Source organism: Diorhabda sublineata, chromosome 11, assembly GCF_026230105.1.
Source record: "Diorhabda sublineata isolate icDioSubl1.1 chromosome 11, icDioSubl1.1, whole genome shotgun sequence".
Lineage (NCBI taxonomy): Eukaryota > Metazoa > Arthropoda > Insecta > Coleoptera > Chrysomelidae > Diorhabda > Diorhabda sublineata.
In genome coordinates, this window is record NC_079484.1 from 15052625 (window position 1) to 15073013 (window position 20389).

Sequence of the window (20389 nt, forward strand, 5' to 3'; positions counted from 1 at the left end):
CAGTTTCTATTCTCATAAAACTTTAAACTAACCTAACCTAACCTAACCTAACCTAACCTAACCTAACCTAACCTAACCTAACCTATCCTAACCTAACCTAACCCAACCTATCCTATCCTAACCTAACCTTTTTTTTAGTGTGGATGGGCAAATTTTATAATACCAATCAGAAAGTGTCCCAGATGTGCATCACTTCACACAACCTAACCTAACATACATCTATCTCTTTATTTTTGGACAAGTACCTATATCGAGCGGCAATCTAATTTCATAATACTTTTTTCCCTTTGTATTACTATTTTCATACAACTTTTATATAACACACCTCGGACGGCTTCTACATACAAAATATCTCCATTCAATTTTCGCAATTCATCTTTTTCGACAAGTTCTTATATCCTACCGGCCAGAAGACAAACTAAACACGGTTTTATAGACACTAGCGCCCTCTGCCGGCCAAACGCCAAACTTAACACGGTTTTATAGACACTAGCGCCCTCTGCCGGCCAAACGCCAAACTTAACACGGTTTTATAGACACTAGCGCCCTCTGCCGGCCAGACGCCAAACTTATTATGGTTTTATAGACACTATCGCCCCCTGCCGGCCAGACGCCAAACTTGACACGGTTTTATAGACACGATTTTTTTTTTTCGTTATTATTACTATTTCATACAACTTTTATATGTTACACCTCGAACAGTTTCTATTCTCATAGAACTTTAAACTAACCTAACCTAACCTAACCTAACCTAACCTATCCTAACCTAACCTAACCTAACCTTACCTAACCTATCCTATCCTAACCTAACCTAACCTAACCTTTTTTTTAGTGTGGATGGGCAAATCTTCATAATACCAATCAGAAAGTGTCCCAGATGTGCATCGCTTCACACAACCTAACCTAACATACATCTATCTCTTTATTTTTGGACAAGTACCTATATCGAGCGGCAATCTAATTTCATAATACTTTTTTCCCTTTGTATTACTATTTTCATACAACTTTTATATAACACACCTCGGACGGCTTCTACATACAGAACATCTCCATTCAATTTTCGCAATTCATCTTTTTTGACAAGTTCTTATATCCTACCGGCCAGAAGACAAACTAAACACGGTTTTATAGAAACTAGCGCCCTCTGCCGGCCAAACGCCAAACTTAACACGGTTTTATAGACACTAGCGCCCTCTGCCGGCCAGACGCCAAACTTTACACGGTTTTATAGACACTAGCGCCCCCTGCCGGCCAGACGCCAAACTGAACACGGTTTTATAGACACTAGCGCCCTCTGCCGGCCAGACGCCAAACTTGACACGGTTTTATAGACACTATCGCCCCCTGCCGGCCAGACGCCAAACTTGACACGGTTTTATAGACACTAGCGCCCTCTGCCGGCCATGCGCCAAACTTGACACGGTTTCATAGACACGATTTTTTTTTTCGTTATTATTACTATTTCATACAACTTTTATATGTTACACCTCGAACAGTTTCTATTCTCATAAAACTTTAAACTAACCTAACCTAACCTAACCTAACCTATCCTAACCTAACCTGTCCTATCCTAACCTTTTTTTCAGTGTGGATGGGCAAATCTTATAATACCAATCAGAAAGTGTTCCAGATGTGCATCACTTCACACAACCTAACCTAACATACATCTATCTCTTTATTTTTGAACAAGTACCTATATCGAGCGGCAATCTAATTTCATGATACTTTTTTCCCTTTGTATTACTATTTTCATACAACTTTTATATAACACACCTCGGACGGCTTCTACATACAAAATATCTCCATTCAATTTTCGCAATGCATCTTTTTCGACAAGTTCTTATATCCTACCGGCCAGAAGACAAACTAAACACGGTTTTATAGACACTAGCGCCCTCTGCCGGCCAAACGCCAAACTTAACACGGTTTTATAGACACTAGCGCCCTCTGCCGGCCAGACGCCAAACTTTACACGGTTTTATAGACACTAGCGCCCCCTGCCGGCCAGACGCCAAACTTAACACGGTTTTATAGACACTATCGCTCCCTACCGGCCAGACGCCAAACTTGACACGGTTTTATAGACACTAGCGCCCTCTGCCGGCCAGGCGCCAAACTTGATACGGTTTTATAGACACGATTTTTTTTTTCGTTATTATTACTATTTCATACAACTTTTATATGTTACACCTCGAACAGTTTCTATTCTCATAAAACTTTAAACTAACCTAACCTAACCTAACCTAACCTAACCTAACCTATCCTAACCTAACCTAACCTAACCTGTCCTATCCTAACCTTTTTTTCAGTGTGGATGGGCAAATCTTATAATACCAATCAGAAAGTGTTCCAGATGTGCATCACTTCACACAACCTAACCTAACATACATCTATCTCTTTATTTTTGAACAAGTACCTATATCGAGCGGCAATCTAATTTCATAATACTTTTTTCCCTTTGTATTACTATTTTCATACAACTTTTATATAACACACCTCGGACGGCTTCTACATACAAAATATCTCCATTCAATTTTCGCAATACATCTTTTTCGACAAGTTCTTATATCCTACCGGCCAGAAGACAAACTAAACACGGTTTTATAGACACTAGCGCCCTCTGCCGGCCAAACGCCAAACTTAACACGGTTTTATAGACACTAGCGCCCTCTGCCGGCCAGACGCCAAACTTTACACGGTTTTATAGACACTAGCGCCCTCTGCCGGCCAGACGCCAAACTTGACACGGTTTTATAGACACTAGCGCCCTCTGCCGGCCAAACGCCAATTTTAACGCGGTTTTATAGACACTAGCGCCCCCTGCTGGCCAGACGCCTAACTTTACACGGTTTTATAGACACTAGCGCCCTCTGCCAGCCAGACGCCAAACTTGACACGGTTTTATAGACACTAGCGCCCTCTGCCGGCCAAACGCCAAACTTAACACGGTTTTATATACACTAGCGCCCTCTGCCGGCCAGACGCCAAACTTGACACGGTTTTATAGACACGATTTTTTTTTTCGTTATTATTACTATTTCATACAACTTTTATATGTTACACCTCGAACAGTTTCTATTCTCATAAAACTTTAAACTAACCTAACCTAACCTAACCTATCCTATCCTAACCTAACCTAACCTAACCTAAGCTTTTTTTTAGTGTGGATGGGCAAATCTTATAATACCAATCAGAAAGTGTCCCAGATGTGCATCGCTTCACACAACCTAACCTAACATACATCTATCTCTTTATTTTTGGACAAGTACCCATATCGAGCGGCAATCTAATTTCATAATACTTTTTTCCCTTTGTATTACTATTTTCATACAACTTTTATATGTTACACTCCGAACGGCTTCTACATACAGAACACCCCCATTCAATTTTCACAATTGATCTTTATCGACAATTCCATACATCGAGCGAACATCTAATTTCATAATACTTTGGTTTCCATAATTCTAACTATTTGCATACAACTTTTATATAACACACCTTGGACGGCTTCTACATACAAAACATCCCCATTCAATTTTCGCAATTCATCTTTTTCGACAAGTTCTTATATCCTACCGGCCAGAAGACAAACTAAACACGGTTTTATAGAAACTAGCGCCCTCTGCCGGCCAAACGCCAAACTTAACACGGTTTTATAGACACTAGCGCCCTCTGCCGGCCAGACGCCAAACTTTACACGGTTTTATAGACACTAGCGCCCCCTGCCGGCCAGACGCCAAACTTAACACGGTTTTATAGACACTAGCGCCCTCTGCCGGCCAGACGCCAAACTTGACACGATTTTATAGACACTAGCGCCCTCTGCCAGCCAAACGCCAAACTTAACGCGGTTTTATAGACACTAGCGCCCCCTGCCGGCCAGACGCCAAACTTTCCACGGTTTTATAGACACTAGCGCCCTCTGCCGGCCAGACGCCAAACTTGACACGGTTTTATAGACACTAGCGCCCTCTGCCGGCCAAACGCCAAACTTATCACGGTTTTATTTACACTAGCGCCCTCTGTCGGCCAGACGCCAAACTTGACACGGTTTTATAGACACGATTTTTTTTTCGTTATTATTACTATTTCATACAACTTTTATATGTTACACCTCGAACAGTTTCTATTCTCATAAAACTTTAAACTAACCTAACCTAACCTAACCTATCCTATCCTAACCTAACCTAACCTAACCTAACCTAACCTTTTTTTACTGTGGATGGGCAAACCTTATAATACCAATCAGAAAGTGTCCCAGATGTGCATCGCTTCACACAACCTAACCTAACATACATCTATCTCTTTATTTTTGGACAAGTACCTATATCGAGCGGCAATCTAATTTCATAATACTTTTTTCCCTTTGTATTACTATTTGCATACAACTTTCATATAACACACCTTGGACGGCTTCTACATACAAAACATCTCCATTCAATTTTCGCAATTCATCTTTTTCGACAAGTTCTTATATCCTACCGGCCAGAAGACAAACTAAACACGGTTTTATAGACACTAGCGCCCTCTGCCGGCCAGACGCCAAACTTAACACGGTTTTATAGACACTAGCGCCCTCTGCCGGCCAGACGCAAAACTTGACACGGTTTTATAGACACTAGCGCCCTCTGCCGGCCAAACGCCAAACTTAACACGGTTTTATAGACACTAGCGCCCTCTGCCGGCCAGGCGCCAAACTTGACACGGTTTTATAGACACTAGCGCCCTCTGCCGGCCAGACGCCAAACTTGACACGGTTTTATAGACACTAGCGCCCTCTGCCGGCTAGACGTCAAACTTGACACGATTTTATAGACACTAGCGCCCTCTGCCGGCCAGGCGCCAAACTTAACACGGTTTTATAGACACTAGCGCCCTCTGCCGGTCAGACGCCAAACTTGACACGGTTTTATAGACACTAGCGCCCTCTGCCGGCCAGATGCCAAACTTGACACGGTTTTATAGACACGATTTTTTTTTCTCGTAATTATTACTATTTCATACAACTTTTATATGTTACACCTCGAACAGTTTCTATTCTCATAAAACTTTAAACTAACCTAACCTAACCTAACCTAACCTAACCTATCCTAACCTAACCTAACCTAACCTATCCTATCCTAACCTAACCTAACCTTTTTTTTCAGTGTGGATGGGCAAATCTTCATAATACCAATCGGAAAGTGTCCCAGATGTGCATCGCTTCACACAACCTAACCTAACATACATCTATCTCTTTATTTTTGGGCAAGTACCTATATCGAGCGGCAATCTAATTTCATAATACTTTTTTCCCTTTGTATTACTATTTTCATACAACTTTTATATAACACACCTCGGACGGCTTCTACATACAAAATATCTCCATTCAATTTTCGCAATACATCTTTTTCGACAAGTTCTTATATCCTACCGGCCAGAAGACAAACTAAACACGGTTTTATAGACACTAGCGCCCTCTGCCGGCCAAACGCCAAACTTAACACGGTTTTATAGACACTAGCGCTCTCTGCCGGCCAGACGCCAAACTTTACACGGTTTTATAGACACTAGCGCCCTCTGCCGGCCAGACGCCAAACTTGACACGGTTTTATAGACACTAGCGCCCTCTGCCGGCCAAACGCCAATTTTAACGCGGTTTTATAGACACTAGCGCCCCCTGCTGGCCAGACGCCTAACTTTACACGGTTTTATAGACACTAGCGCCCTCTGCCAGCCAGACGCCAAACTTGACACGGTTTTATAGACACTAGCGCCCTCTGCCGGCCAAACGCCAAACTTAACACGGTTTTATATACACTAGCGCCCTCTGCCGGCCAGACGCCAAACTTGACACGGTTTTATAGACACGATTTTTTTTTTCGTTATTATTACTATTTCATACAACTTTTATATGTTACACCTCGAACAGTTTCTATTCTCATAAAACTTTAAACTAACCTAACCTAACCTAACCTATCCTATCCTAACCTAACCTAAGCTTTTTTTTAGTGTGGATGGGCAAATCTTATAATACCAATCAGAAAGTGTCCCAGATGTGCATCGCTTCACACAACCTAACCTAACATACATCTATCTCTTTATTTTTGGACAAGTACCCATATCGAGCGGCAATCTAATTTCATAATACTTTTTTCCCTTTGTATTACTATTTTCATACAACTTTTATATGTTACACTCCGAACGGCTTCTACATACAGAACACCCCCATTCAATTTTCACAATTGATCTTTATCGACAATTCCATACATCGAGCGAACATCTAATTTCATAATACTTTGGTTTCCATAATTCTAACTATTTGCATACAACTTTTATATAACACACCTTGGACGGCTTCTACATACAAAACATCTCCATTCAATTTTCGCAATTCATCTTTTTCGACAAGTTCTTATATCCTACCGGCCAGAAGACAAACTAAACACGGTTTTATAGAAACTAGCGCCCTCTGCCGGCCAAACGCCAAACTTAACACGGTTTTATAGACACTAGCGCCCTCTGCCGGCCAGACGCCAAACTTTACACGGTTTTATAGACACTAGCGCCCCCTGCCGGCCAGACGCCAAACTTAACACGGTTTTATAGACACTAGCGCCCTCTGCCGGCCAGACGCCAAACTTGACACGATTTTATAGACACTAGCGCCCTCTGCCAGCCAAACGCCAAACTTAACGCGGTTTTATAGACACTAGCGCCCCCTGCCGGCCAGACGCCAAACTTTCCACGGTTTTATAGACACTAGCGCCCTCTGCCGGCCAGACGCCAAACTTGACACGGTTTTATAGACACTAGCGCCCTCTGCCGGCCAAACGCCAAACTTATCACGGTTTTATTTACACTAGCGCCCTCTGTCGGCCAGACGCCAAACTTGACACGGTTTTATAGACACGATTTTTTTTTCGTTATTATTACTATTTCATACAACTTTTATATGTTACACCTCGAACAGTTTCTATTCTCATAAAACTTTAAACTAACCTAACCTAACCTAACCTATCCTATCCTAACCTAACCTAACCTAACCTAACCTAACCTTTTTTTACTGTGGATGGGCAAACCTTATAATACCAATCAGAAAGTGTCCCAGATGTGCATCGCTTCACACAACCTAACCTAACATACATCTATCTCTTTATTTTTGGACAAGTACCTATATCGAGCGGCAATCTAATTTCATAATACTTTTTTCCCTTTGTATTACTATTTGCATACAACTTTCATATAACACACCTTGGACGGCTTCTACATACAAAACATCTCCATTCAATTTTCGCAATTCATCTTTTTCGACAAGTTCTTATATCCTACCGGCCAGAAGACAAACTAAACACGGTTTTATAGACACTAGCGCCCTCTGCCGGCCAGACGCCAAACTTAACACGGTTTTATAGACACTAGCGCCCTCTGCCGGCCAGACGCAAAACTTGACACGGTTTTATAGACACTAGCGCCCTCTGCCGGCCAAACGCCAAACTTAACACGGTTTTATAGACACTAGCGCCCTCTGCCGGCCAGGCGCCAAACTTGACACGGTTTTATAGACACTAGCGCCCTCTGCCGGCCAGACGCCAAACTTGACACGGTTTTATAGACACTAGCGCCCTCTGCCGGCTAGACGTCAAACTTGACACGATTTTATAGACACTAGCGCCCTCTGCCGGCCAGGCGCCAAACTTAACACGGTTTTATAGACACTAGCGCCCTCTGCCGGTCAGACGCCAAACTTGACACGGTTTTATAGACACTAGCGCCCTCTGCCGGCCAGATGCCAAACTTGACACGGTTTTATAGACACGATTTTTTTTTCTCGTAATTATTACTATTTCATACAACTTTTATATGTTACACCTCGAACAGTTTCTATTCTCATAAAACTTTAAACTAACCTAACCTAACCTAACCTAACCTAACCTATCCTAACCTAACCTAACCTAACCTATCCTATCCTAACCTAACCTAACCTTTTTTTTCAGTGTGGATGGGCAAATCTTCATAATACCAATCGGAAAGTGTCCCAGATGTGCATCGCTTCACACAACCTAACCTAACATACATCTATCTCTTTATTTTTGGGCAAGTACCTATATCGAGCGGCAATCTAATTTCATAATACTTTTTTCCCTTTGTATTACTATTTTCATACAACTTTTATATGTTACACCCCGAACGGCTTCTACATACAGAACACCCCCATTCAATTTTCACAATTGATCTTTTTCGACAATTCCATACATCGAGCGAACATCTAATTTCATAATACTTTGGTTTTCATAATTCTAACTATTTGCATACAACTTCCATATAACACACCTCGGACGGCTTCTACATACAAAACATCTCCATTCAATTTTCGCAATTCATCTTTTTCGACAAGTTCTTATATCCTACCGGCCAGAAGACAAACTAAACATGGTTTTATAGACACTAGCGCCCTCTGCCGGCCAAACGCCAAACTAATCACGGTTTTATAGACACTAGCGCCCTCTGCCGGCCAGACGCCAAACTTAACACGGTTTTATAAACACTATCGCCCCCTGCCGGCCAGACGCCAAACTTAACACGGTTTTATAGACACTAGCGCCCTCTGCCGGCCAGACGCCAAACTTGAGACGGTTTTATAGACACTAGCGCCCTCTGCCGGCCAGGCGCCAAACTTGACACGGTTTTATAGACACGATTTTTTTTTTCGTTATTATTACTATTTCATACAACTTTTATATGTTACACCTCGAACAGTTTCTATTCTCATAAAACTTTAAACTAACCTAACCTAACCTAACCTAACCTAACCTATCCTAACCTAACCTAACCTAACCTAACCTGTCCTATCCTATCCTAACCTAACCTTTTTTTTAGTGTGGATGGGCAAATCTTCATAATACAAATCAGAAAGTGTCCCAGATGTGCATCGCTTCACACAACCTAACCTAACATACATCTATATCTTTATTTTTGGACAAGTACCTATATCGAGCGGCAATCTAATTTCATAATACTTTTTTCTTTTTGTATTACTATTTTCATACAACTTTTATATAACACACCTCGGACGGTTCTACATACAGAACATCTCCATTCAATTTCCACAATTCATCTTTTTCGACAAGTTCTTATATCCTACCGGCCAGAAGACAAACTAAACATGGTTTTATAGACACTAGCGCCCTCTGCCGGCCAAACGCCAAACTAATCACGGTTTTATAGACACGAGCGCCCTCTGCCGGCCAGACGCCAAACTTAACACGGTTTTATAGACACTATCGCCCCCTGCCGGCCTGACGCCAAACTTGACACGGTTTTATAGACACAGCGTTCTCTGCTGGCCAGGCGCCAAACTTGACACGGTTTTATAGACACGATTTTTTTTTTCGTTATTATTACTATTTCATACAACTTTTATATGTTACACCTCGAACAGTTTCTATTCTCATAAAACTTTAAACTAACCTAACCTAACCTAACCTAACCTAACCTAACCTAACCTAACCTATCCTAACCTAACCTAACCTGTCCTATCCTATCCTAACCTAACCTAACCTTTTTTTTAGTGTGGATGGGCAAATCTTCATAATACCAATCAGAAAGTGTCCCAGATGTGTATCGCTTCACACAACCTAACCTAACATACATCTATCTCTTTATTTTTGGACAAGTACCTATATCGAGCGGCAATCTAATTTCATAATACTTTTTTCTTTTTGTATTACTATTTTCATACAACTTTTATATAACACACCTCGGACGGCTTCTACATACAGAACATCTCCATTCAATTTTCGCAATTCATCTTTTTCGACAAGTTCTTATATCCTACCGGCCAGACGCCAAACTTAACACGGTTTTATAGACACTAGCGCCCTCTGCCGGTCAGACGCCAAACTTGACACGGTTTTATAGACACTAGCGCCCTCTGCCGGCCAGACGCCAAACTTAACACGGTTTTATAGACACTAGTGCCCCCTGCCGGCCAGACGCCAAACTTGACACGGTTTTATAGACACTAGCGCCCTCTGCCGGCCAAACGCCAAACTTAACACGGTTTTATAGACACTAGCGCCCTCTGCCGGCCAAGCGCCAAACTTAACACGGTTTTATAGACACTAGCGCCCTCTGCCGGTCAGACGCCAAACTTGACACGGTTTTATAGACACTAGCGCCCTCTGCCGGCCAGATGCCAAACTTAACGCGGTTTTATAGACACTAGCGCCCCCTGCTGCCCAGACGCCTAAATTTACACGGTTTTATAGACACTAGCGCCCTCTGCCAGCCAGACGCCAAACTTGACACGGTTTTATAGACACTAGCGCCCTCTGTTGGCCAAACGCCAAACTTAACACGCTTTTATATACACTAGCGCCCTCTGCCGGCCAGACGCCAAACTTGACACGGTTTTATAGACACGATTTTTTTTTCGTTATTATTACTATTTCATACAACTTTTATATGTTACACCTCGAACAGATTCTATTCTCATAAAACTTTGAACTAACCTAACCTAACCTAACCTATCCTATCCTAACCTAACCTAACCTAACCTAACCTTTTTTTTAGTATGGATGGGCAAATCTTATAATACCAATCAGAAAGTGTCCCAGATGTGCATCGCTTCACACAACCTAACCTAACATACATCTATCTCTTTATTTTTGGACAAGTACCCATATCGAGCGGCAATCTAATTTCATAATACTTTTTTCCCTTTGTATTACTATTTTCATACAACTTTTATATAACACACCTCGGACGGCTTCTACATACAGAACATCTCCATTCAATTTTCGCAATTCATCTTTTTCGACAAGTTCTTATATCCTACCGGCCAGAAGACAAACTAAACACGGTTTTATAGAAACTAGCGCCCTCTGCCGGCCAAACGCCAAACTTAACACGGTTTTATAGACACTAGCGCCCTCTGCCGGCCAGACGCCAAACTTTACACGGTTTTATAGACACTAGCGCCCCCTGCCGGCCAGACGCCAAACTTAACACGGTTTTATAGACACTAGCGCCCTCTGCCGGCCAGACGCCAAACTTGACACGATTTTATAGACACTAGCGCCCTCTGCCAGCCAAACGCCAAACTTAACGCGGTTTTATAGACACTAGCGCCCCCTGCCGGCCAGACGCCAAACTTTCCACGGTTTTATAGACACTAGCGCCCTCTGCCGGCCAGACGCCAAACTTGACACGGTTTTATAGACACTAGCGCCCTCTGCCGGCCAAACGCCAAACTTATCACGGTTTTATTTACACTAGCGCCCTCTGTCGGCCAGACGCCAAACTTGACACGGTTTTATAGACACGATTTTTTTTTCGTTATTATTACTATTTCATACAACTTTTATATGTTACACCTCGAACAGTTTCTATTCTCATAAAACTTTAAACTAACCTAACCTAACCTAACCTATCCTATCCTAACCTAACCTAACCTAACCTAACCTAACCTTTTTTTACTGTGGATGGGCAAACCTTATAATACCAATCAGAAAGTGTCCCAGATGTGCATCGCTTCACACAACCTAACCTAACATACATCTATCTCTTTATTTTTGGACAAGTACCTATATCGAGCGGCAATCTAATTTCATAATACTTTTTTCCCTTTGTATTACTATTTGCATACAACTTTCATATAACACACCTTGGACGGCTTCTACATACAAAACATCTCCATTCAATTTTCGCAATTCATCTTTTTCGACAAGTTCTTATATCCTACCGGCCAGAAGACAAACTAAACACGGTTTTATAGACACTAGCGCCCTCTGCCGGCCAGACGCCAAACTTAACACGGTTTTATAGACACTAGCGCCCTCTGCCGGCCAGACGCAAAACTTGACACGGTTTTATAGACACTAGCGCCCTCTGCCGGCCAAACGCCAAACTTAACACGGTTTTATAGACACTAGCGCCCTCTGCCGGCCAGGCGCCAAACTTGACACGGTTTTATAGACACTAGCGCCCTCTGCCGGCCAGACGCCAAACTTGACACGGTTTTATAGACACTAGCGCCCTCTGCCGGCTAGACGTCAAACTTGACACGATTTTATAGACACTAGCGCCCTCTGCCGGCCAGGCGCCAAACTTAACACGGTTTTATAGACACTAGCGCCCTCTGCCGGTCAGACGCCAAACTTGACACGGTTTTATAGACACTAGCGCCCTCTGCCGGCCAGATGCCAAACTTGACACGGTTTTATAGACACGATTTTTTTTTCTCGTAATTATTACTATTTCATACAACTTTTATATGTTACACCTCGAACAGTTTCTATTCTCATAAAACTTTAAACTAACCTAACCTAACCTAACCTAACCTAACCTATCCTAACCTAACCTAACCTAACCTATCCTATCCTAACCTAACCTAACCTTTTTTTTCAGTGTGGATGGGCAAATCTTCATAATACCAATCGGAAAGTGTCCCAGATGTGCATCGCTTCACACAACCTAACCTAACATACATCTATCTCTTTATTTTTGGGCAAGTACCTATATCGAGCGGCAATCTAATTTCATAATACTTTTTTCCCTTTGTATTACTATTTTCATACAACTTTTATATGTTACACCCCGAACGGCTTCTACATACAGAACACCCCCATTCAATTTTCACAATTGATCTTTTTCGACAATTCCATACATCGAGCGAACATCTAATTTCATAATACTTTGGTTTTCATAATTCTAACTATTTGCATACAACTTCCATATAACACACCTCGGACGGCTTCTACATACAAAACATCTCCATTCAATTTTCGCAATTCATCTTTTTCGACAAGTTCTTATATCCTACCGGCCAGAAGACAAACTAAACATGGTTTTATAGACACTAGCGCCCTCTGCCGGCCAAACGCCAAACTAATCACGGTTTTATAGACACTAGCGCCCTCTGCCGGCCAGACGCCAAACTTAACACGGTTTTATAAACACTATCGCCCCCTGCCGGCCAGACGCCAAACTTAACACGGTTTTATAGACACTAGCGCCCTCTGCCGGCCAGACGCCAAACTTGAGACGGTTTTATAGACACTAGCGCCCTCTGCCGGCCAGGCGCCAAACTTGACACGGTTTTATAGACACGATTTTTTTTTTTCGTTATTATTACTATTTCATACAACTTTTATATGTTACACCTCGAACAGTTTCTATTCTCATAAAACTTTAAACTAACCTAACCTAACCTAACCTAACCTAACCTATCCTAACCTAACCTAACCTAACCTGTCCTATCCTATCCTAACCTAACCTTTTTTTTAGTGTGGATGGGCAAATCTTCATAATACAAATCAGAAAGTGTCCCAGATGTGCATCGCTTCACACAACCTAACCTAACATACATCTATATCTTTATTTTTGGACAAGTACCTATATCGAGCGGCAATCTAATTTCATAATACTTTTTTCTTTTTGTATTACTATTTTCATACAACTTTTATATAACACACCTCGGACGGTTCTACATACAGAACATCTCCATTCAATTTTCACAATTCATCTTTTTCGACAAGTTCTTATATCCTACCGGCCAGAAGACAAACTAAACATGGTTTTATAGACACTAGCGCCCTCTGCCGGCCAAACGCCAAACTAATCACGGTTTTATAGACACGAGCGCCCTCTGCCGGCCAGACGCCAAACTTAACACGGTTTTATAGACACTATCGCCCCCTGCCGGCCTGACGCCAAACTTGACACGGTTTTATAGACACAGCGTTCTCTGCTGGCCAGGCGCCAAACTTGACACGGTTTTATAGACACGATTTTTTTTTTCGTTATTATTACTATTTCATACAACTTTTATATGTTACACCTCGAAGAGTTTCTATTCTCATAAAACTTTAAACTAACCTAACCTAACCTAACCTAACCTAACCTAACCTAACCTAACCTAACCTATCCTAACCTAACCTAACCTAACCTGTCCTATCCTATCCTAACCTAACCTAACCTTTTTTTTAGTGTGGATGGGCAAATCTTCATAATACCAATCAGAAAGTGTCCCAGATGTGTATCGCTTCACACAACCTAACCTAACATACATCTATCTCTTTATTTTTGGACAAGTACCTATATCGAGCGGCAATCTAATTTCATAATACTTTTTTCTTTTTGTATTACTATTTTCATACAACTTTTATATAACACACCTCGGACGGCTTCTACATACAGAACATCTCCATTCAATTTTCGCAATTCATCTTTTTCGACAAGTTCTTATATCCTACCGGCCAGACGCCAAACTTAACACGGTTTTATAGACACTAGCGCCCTCTGCCGGTCAGACGCCAAACTTGACACGGTTTTATAGACACTAGCGCCCTCTGCCGGCCAGACGCCAAACTTAACACGGTTTTATAGACACTAGTGCCCCCTGCCGGCCAGACGCCAAACTTGACACGGTTTTATAGACACTAGCGCCCTCTGCCGGCCAAACGCCAAACTTAACACGGTTTTATAGACACTAGCGCCCTCTGCCGGCCAAGCGCCAAACTTAACACGGTTTTATAGACACTAGCGCCCTCTGCCGGTCAGACGACAAACTTGACACGGTTTTATAGACACTAGCGCCCTCTGCCGGCCAGATGCCAAACTTAACGCGGTTTTATAGACACTAGCGCCCCCTGCTGCCCAGACGCCTAAATTTACACGGTTTTATAGACACTAGCGCCCTCTGCCAGCCAGACGCCAAACTTGACACGGTTTTATAGACACTAGCGCCCTCTGTTGGCCAAACGCCAAACTTAACACGCTTTTATATACACTAGCGCCCTCTGCCGGCCAGACGCCAAACTTGACACGGTTTTATAGACACGATTTTTTTTTTCGTTATTATTACTATTTCATACAACTTTTATATGTTACACCTCGAACAGATTCTATTCTCATAAAACTTTAAACTAACCTAACCTAACCTAACCTATCCTATCCTAACCTAACCTAACCTAACCTAACCTTTTTTTTAGTATGGATGGGCAAATCTTATAATACCAATCAGAAAGTGTCCCAGATGTGCATCGCTTCACACAACCTAACCTAACATACATCTATCTCTTTATTTTTGGACAAGTACCCATATCGAGCGGCAATCTAATTTCATAATACTTTTTTCCCTTTGTATTACTATTTTCATACAACTTTTATATAACACACCTCGGACGGCTTCTACATACAGAACATCTCCATTCAATTTTCGCAATTCATCTTTTTCGTCAAGTTCTTATATCCTACCGGCCAGAAGACAAACTAAACACGGTTTTATAGAAACTAGCGCCCTCTGCCGGCCAAACGCCAAACTTAACACGGTTTTATAGACACTAGCGCCCTCTGCTGGCCAGACGCCAAACTTTACACGGTTTTATAGACACTAGCGCCCCCTGCCGGCCAGACGCCAAACTTAACACGGTTTTATAGACACTAGCGCCCTCTGCCGGCCAGACGCCAAACTTTACACGGTTCTATAGACACTAGCGCCCCTTGCCGGCCAGACGCCAAACTTAACACGGTTTTATAGACACTAGCGCCCTCTGCCGGCCAGACGCCAAACTTGACACGGTTTTATAGACACTAGCGCCCTCTGCCAGCCAAACGCCAAACTTAACGCGGTTTTATAGACACTAGCGCCCCCTGCCGGCCAGACGCCAAACTTAACACGGTTTTATAGACACTAGCGCCCTCTGCCGGCCAGACGCCAAACTTGACACGGTTTTATAGACACTAGCGCCCTCTGCCGGCCAAACGCCAAACTTAACAAGTTTTTATATACACTAGCGCCCTCTGCCGGCCAGACGCCAAACTTGACACGGTTTTATAGACACGCTTTTTTTTTCGTTATTATTACTATTTCATACAACTTTTATATGTTACACCTCGAACAGTTTCTATTCTCATAAAACTTTAAACTAACCTAACCTAACCTAACCTATCCTATCCTAACCTAACCTTTTTTTTAGTGTGGATGGGCAAATCTTATAATACCAATCAGAAAGTGTCCCAGATGTGCATCGCTTCACACAACCTAACCTAACATACATCTATCTCTTTATTTTTGGACAAGTACCTATATCGAGCGGCAATCTAATTTCATAATACTTTTTTCCCTTTGTATTACTATTTTCATACAACTTTTATATGTTACACTCCGAACGGCTTCTACATACAGAACACCCCCATTCAATTTTCACAATTGATCTTTATCGACAATTCCATACATCGAGCGAACATCTAATTTCATAATACTTTGGTTCCCATAATTCTAACTATTTGCATACAACTTTTATATAACACACCTCGGACGGCTTCTTCATACAAAACATCTCCATTCAATTTTCGCAATTCATCTTTTTCGACAAGTTCTTATATCCTACCGGCCAGAAAACAAACTAAACACGGTATTATAGACACTAGCGCCCTCTGCCGGCCGAACGCCAAACTTAACACGGTTTTATAGACACTAGCGCCCTCTGCCGGCCAAACGAAAAACTTAACACGGTTTTATAGACACTAGCGACCTCTGCCGGCCAGACGCCAAACTTAACACGGTTTTATAGACACCATTGCCCCCTGCCGGCCAGACGCCAAACTTTACACGGTTTTATAGTCACTAGCGCCCTCTGCCGGCCAGACGCAAAACTTGACACGGTTTTATAGACACTAGCGCCCTCTGCCGGCCAGACGCCAAACTTGACACGGTTTTATAGACACGATTTTTTTTTTCGTTATTATTACTATTTCATACAACTTTTATATGTTACACCTCGAACAGTTTCTATTCTCATAAAACTTTAAACTAACCTAACCTAACCTAACCTAACCTAACCTAACCTAACCTATCCTAACCTAACCTAACCCAACCTATCCTATCCTAACCTAACCTTTTTTTTAGTGTGGATGGGCAAATCTTATAATACCAATCAGAAAGTGTTCCAGATGTGCATCACTCCACACAACCTAACCTAACATACATCTATCTCTTTATTTTTGAACAAGTACCTATATCGAGCGGCAATCTAATTTCATAATACTTTTTTCCCTTTGTATTACTATTTTCATACAACTTTTATATAACACACCTCGGACGGCTTCTACATACAAAATATCTCCATTCAATTTTCGCAATGCATCTTTTTCGACAAGTTCTTATATCCTACCGGCCAGAAGACAAACTAAACACGGTTTTATAGACACTAGCGCCCTCTGCCGGCCAAACCCAAAACTTAACACGGTTTTATAGACACTAGCGCCCTCTGCCGGCCAAACGCCAAACTTAACACGGTTTTATAGACACTAGCGCCCCCTGCCGGCCAGACGCCAAACTTGACACGGTTCTATAGACACGTTTTTGTTTTTCGTTATTATTACTATTTCATACAACTTTTATATGTTACACCTCGAACAGTTTCTATTCTCATAAAACTTTAAACTAACCTAACCTGACCTAACCTAACCTAACCTATCCTAACCTAACCTAACCTAACCTAACCTAACCTATCCTATCCTAACCTAACTTAACCTAACCTTTTTTTCAGTGTGGATGTGCAAATCTTCATAATACCAATCAGAAAGTGTCCCAGATGTGCATCGCTTCACACAACCTAACCTAACATACATCTATCTCTTTATTTTTGGACAAGTACCTATATCGAGCGGCAATCTAATTTCATAATACTTTTTTCCCTTTGTATTACTATTTTCATACAACTTTTATATAACACACCTCGGACGGCTTCTACATACAGAACATCACCATTCAATTTTCGCAATTCATCTTTTTCGACAAGTCTTATATCCTACCGGCCAGAAGACAAACTAAACACGGTTTTATAGAAACTAGCGCCCTCTGCCGGCCAGACGCCAAACTTTACACGGTTCTATAGACACTAGCGCCCCTTGCCGGCCAGACGCCAAACTTAACACGGTTTTATAGACACTAGCGCCCTCTGCCGGCCAGACGCCAAACTTGACACGGTTTTATAGACACTAGCGCCCTCTGCCAGCCAAACGCCAAACTTAACGCGGTTTTATAGACACTAGCGCCCCCTGCCGGCCAGACGCCAAACTTAACACGGTTTTATAGACACTAGCGCCCTCTGCCGGCCAGACGCCAAACTTGACACGGTTTTATAGACACTAGCGCCCTCTGCCGGCCAAACGCCAAACTTAACAAGTTTTTATATACACTAGCGCCCTCTGCCGGCCAGACGCCAAACTTGACACGGTTTTATAGACACGCTTTTTTTTTCGTTATTATTACTATTTCATACAACTTTTATATGTTACACCTCGAACAGTTTCTATTCTCATAAAACTTTAAACTAACCTAACCTAACCTAACCTATCCTATCCTAACCTAACCTTTTTTTTAGTGTGGATGGGCAAATCTTATAATACCAATCAGAAAGTGTCCCAGATGTGCATCGCTTCACACAACCTAACCTAACATACATCTATCTCTTTATTTTTGGACAAGTACCTATATCGAGCGGCAATCTAATTTCATAATACTTTTTTCCCTTTGTATTACTATTTTCATACAACTTTTATATGTTACACTCCGAACGGCTTCTACATACAGAACACCCCCATTCAATTTTCACAATTGATCTTTATCGACAATTCCATACATCGAGCGAACATCTAATTTCATAATACTTTGGTTCCCATAATTCTAACTATTTGCATACAACTTTTATATAACACACCTCGGACGGCTTCTTCATACAAAACATCTCCATTCAATTTTCGCAATTCATCTTTTTCGACAAGTTCTTATATCCTACCGGCCAGAAAACAAACTAAACACGGTATTATAGACACTAGCGCCCTCTGCCGGCCGAACGCCAAACTTAACACGGTTTTATAGACACTAGCGCCCTCTGCCGGCCAAACGAAAAACTTAACACGGTTTTATAGACACTAGCGCCCTCTGCCGGCCAGACGCCAAACTTAACACGGTTTTATAGACACCATTGCCCCCTGCCACCAGACGCCAAACTTTACACGGTTTTATAGTCACTAGCGCCCTCTGCCGGCCAGACGCAAAACTTGACACGGTTTTATAGACACTAGCGCCCTCTGCCGGCCAGACGCCAAACTTGACACGGTTTTATAGACACGATTTTTTTTTTCGTTATTATTACTATTTCATACAACTTTTATATGTTACACCTCGAACAGTTTCTATTCTCATAAAACTTTAAACTAACCTAACCTAACCTAACCTAACCTAACCTAACCTAACCTATCCTAACCTAACCTAACCCAACCTATCCTATCCTAACCTAACCTTTTTTTTAGTGTGGATGGGCAAATCTTATAATACCAATCAGAAAGTGTTCCAGATGTGCATCACTTCACACAACCTAACCTAACATACATCTATCTCTTTATTTTTGAACAAGTACCTATATCGAGCGGCAATCTAATTTCATAATACTTTTTTCCCTTTGTATTACTATTTTCATACAACTTTTATATAACACACCTCGGACGGCTTCTACATACAAAATATCTCCATTCAATTTTCGCAATGCATCTTTTTCGACAAGTTCTTATATCCTACCGGCCAGAAGACAAACTAAACACGGTTTTATAGACACTAGCGCCCTCTGCCGGCCAAACCCAAAACTTAACACGGTTTTATAGACACTAGCGCCCTCTGCCGGCCAAACGCCAAACTTAACACGGTTTTATAGACACTAGCGCCCCCTGCCGGCCAGACGCCAAACTTGACACGGTTCTATAGACACGTTTTTGTTTTTCGTTATTATTACTATTTCATACAACTTTTATATGTTACACCTCGAACAGTTTCTATTCTCATAAAACTTTAAACTAACCTAACCTGACCTAACCTAACCTAACCTATCCTAACCTAACCTAACCTAACCTAACCTAACCTATCCTATCCTAACCTAAATTAACCTAACCTTTTTTTCAGTGTGGATGTGCAAATCTTCATAATACCAATCAGAAAGTGTCCCAGATGTGCATCGCTCCACACAACCTAACCTAACATACATCTATCTCTTTATTTTTGGACAAGTACCTATATCGAGCGGCAATCTAATTTCATAATACTTTTTTCCCTTTGTATTACTATTTTCATACAACTTTTATATAACACACCTCGGACGGCTTCTACATACAGAACATCACCATTCAATTTTCGCAATTCATCTTTTTCGACAAGTCTTATATCCTACCGGCCAGAAGACAAACTAAACACGGTTTTATAGAAACTAGCGCCCTCTGCCGGCCAAACGCCAAATTAAACACGGTTTTATAGACACTAGCGCCCTCTGCCGGCCAGACGCCAAACTTTACACGGTTTCATAGACACTAGCGCCCCCTGCCGGCCAGACGCCAAACTTGACACGGT